At 41.9% G+C, this 3312-nt stretch overlaps 1 protein-coding gene across 2 annotated transcripts in view; it reads right to left on the reverse strand.

Annotated features, from left to right (window-relative positions):
- The window catches only part of GNE (glucosamine (UDP-N-acetyl)-2-epimerase/N-acetylmannosamine kinase), a 41049-nt gene that overhangs the window by 34996 nt on the left and 2741 nt on the right, over positions 1-3312 (reverse strand). The window lies entirely within an intron of this gene.

Genomic DNA, 3312 nt, shown 5'->3' on the forward strand with positions numbered 1-3312 from the left:
AAAAAAAAAAAAAAAAAAAAAAAAAAAAAAAAGAGTTTAATATAAATCAACTCTCATTTAAAAGGCAAGCAAACATCAGCTCTTTATTATTAACTAAAAATTACTTGCCATTCCTCACAATTGATCCCAACATACAAGATTAGAGCGAAAGTTTGGTTGAGAACCACTGATCTAGTTCAACTCCCCCATTTACAGAAAGAGAAAAACACAAGTCTTAAGAGAGGAAATTACTTCCCCAACATTCAAGATCACATCCTATAAGCAATGTGAGCTATTCACCCTCACGCTACACACTATATACAAAGCACTGTGATTAGTGCTAAGGAAAAGATGAGTAAGATGAAACAAAAACCCCTACCTTCAAGGTCTCATTAGCATCCATAGCCAGTACCTACACACTTGACAACTCCAAATACCTACCAGCTATCTCCGGTCCCATAGGCACGTCAAAGTCACTGTCCCAAACTGAACTCACTTTGTTTTCCAAACCTGTTCCTCCTTCCTTATTCTCTAACTCTGTTATGAACTTCCATTCATCCAAATGCCTTGACATCCTTGTCTTCTCTGCTCCTCACCCTGTACCTCCTCAGTCCTGTCAGTTCAACCTCCGGAATGAATATCTTTCAAATCAATCTCCTCTCCATCCCCACCCACCAGAACATCCCCTAGTCCAATCCCTGATCTTAGGTCAGAGCTATTCTAACAGCTGTCAAAGTGGTTTGCCTGTCTCTAGTCTTGCCCTGCCTCCCAAAAACTTTCAGGGTGATCTTTCCAAAGTTTATAAATCTGATTACAGGATATACCACCTATGGATAAATTGCAAATTGCTGATCTGGACCTAGTTCATCCTTCCAACCATTTGTCCCCTTACAACTATCCTTACTCTGAACCAAAGCCATGCCAAAGTGCCTGCAGTTCAACCAGTGGGTCTCCATATCTCTGTGCCTTTGTAGATGCAAGCTCCTCTACCTAAAACTTGCTTTCCCTCTTGCCTGGATTCTTCCTCATCCTTTAAAACTCAGGCTAAGTGTCATCTCTTCTGGAAGGCCTTCGCATAAACCTCAGTTCCTCCTTACTCCACCCCTCTTCATGGCTGCCTCCCTCTGAGCACTGTGGCCCCATCATACACACATATACTATTGCTCAACTCCTTTGCCCACCCATCCCCCCACAATTCTATACCCTCCTTTCAAAAAGTAAAAACCAGGAGCAAGGGATAAGAGCTATGTTTCAAGGAGCTTTTAAAACTTCCTTATATTGGGGCTTCCCTGGTGGCGCAGTGGTTGAGAGTCCGCCTGCCGATGCAGGGGACGCGGGTTCGTGCCCCGGACTGGGAGGATCCCACATGCCGTGGAGCGGCTGGGCCCGTGAGCCATGGCCGCTGGGCCTGCGCGTCCGGAGCCTGTGCCCCGCGGCGGGAGGGGCCGCAGCGGTGAGAGGCCCGCATACCGCATAAAAAAAAAAAAAAAAAAAACTTCCTTATATCAATGTAAAATTTCACTTCACGGACTGATCTCAATGCTTATGTCTCTGGAAGTGTATCAATATTTAGAATTTGCAATCAGGAATCCAGAGAAGCTTGAGTAAGGACGCCAATAAAAGGGAAGCTGCCTTTTCAATCAGGGCAGACTCTGAAACTCAGTGGAAATCTCGTCAGTAGCCTTCTGCTGTTGATATCTCATCTCTCGTAGGCTAGAACTTCTATAATCACACAAATTGCCCATCATTAGGCCCATTCAGAATTTATAATCTCCAGTAAGAGCTAATTTCACCCAATGGAAAGCATTTTTAAGATAGTGAAGCGAGCATTCTGTCAAGTGAGTTGTATTTGTGAGATCTAAGCACTACCTAACCAAAGAGACAAAAATATTTTTCCAAAAACAGTTGTCCTAAGTGTTCTTGTACATAAATCTTTTTCCACTCATCATTAAATGTGAGCTGAATAAATTGTTGGTGATATTTAATTTGCTGGGTGAGGCAAAGCAAATCATTCATGGTTAATAAATTTGTATTTATTTTAAGAGAATAGTAAACTTTCCATTGGGCAATTCTAAAATGTTTAGTATTTACCAAGTAACTCAACAGTTATTATACCAAAACTGAAAGTAAGGTAGCCATATACACAAACTATGAAAAATAAAACAATGTTACTAAGGCCAAAACTTTTTTAAGGAATAAAGTTAAATCTTAGAAAAAACAATAATAATGGTAAAAATCCTTTGTTAAGAGGAGAATTCTTGGGCTTCCCTGGTGGTGCAGTGGTAGAGAGTCCGCCTGCCGATGCAGGGGACGCGGGTTCGTGCCCTGGTCCGAGAGGATCCCACATGCCGCGGAGCGGCTGGGCCCATGAGCCACGGCCGCTGGGCCTGCGCGTCCAGAGCCTGTGCTCCATAACGGGAGAGGCCACAACAGTGAGAGGCCCGCGTACAGCAAAAAAAAAAAAATTTATTTAACTTTTTTTTTATTAGGTAGTACATTCACATGGTTTAAAACTGAAAAGGCACAGGAGGCTATAGAGCAAAATGTCTTCTCATCTGTGTTCCTAGACATGTAGTTCTTCTCCCTGAATGCTTAGAATTACTAGTTTCTTATCTATCCTTCTGCAGATAAACTATGCATATACAAATAAATACATAGTTCTTCACACATATAAATATATTTTATAAATACACAGAGTGTGTGTCATGCAATTAGTAACTTATGCTACACTGTTGTTGCATACCTTGTTTTTTAACTGCTCTTAATTATGTTTCTGAATTAAGTGGTAAAATGGGAAAGTTCAAAGGCATTAGAAATATCAAACCTAAAAGTGCAATTTTGAAAACTGCTGGCCATCAGCTTTTCAAATATATGTAGGGTTATGAGAGCCCTGGAAGTAAAAATGACCAATGTCACAAACACTTATTGAGAACTGGCTCTGTGCAGTGCACTGTAAAGAAAACTGAGAGGGACTTCCCTGGCAGTCCAGTGGTTAAGACTCCACGCTTCCAATGCAGGGGGCGTGGGTTTGATCCCTGCTCGGGGAACCAAGATCCCACATGCCACATGGCATGGCCAAAAAACAAAACAAAACAAAACAAAAACTGAGAGACAGAGCTGAGAAAGACCTCACCTCTGATTTTTAGGAACTTACAATCTAGTACATGACACCTGGCCACATAATAGATCTTTACCAGTTCACTTTCCCAAACAGAAGCACGAGGAACAAAATTAACAAATTTTCTTTCTCCGCCTAGTATACATTATTATTTGTTCTGTATAAAATGTCATGCCTGGGCTCCCCTGGTGGCGCAGTGGTTGAGAGTCCGCCTG

This window comes from Neophocaena asiaeorientalis, unplaced genomic scaffold (genome assembly GCF_003031525.2).
Source record: "Neophocaena asiaeorientalis asiaeorientalis breed wild unplaced genomic scaffold, Neophocaena_asiaeorientalis_V1.1 scaffold449, whole genome shotgun sequence".
Classification (NCBI taxonomy): domain Eukaryota; kingdom Metazoa; phylum Chordata; class Mammalia; order Artiodactyla; family Phocoenidae; genus Neophocaena; species Neophocaena asiaeorientalis.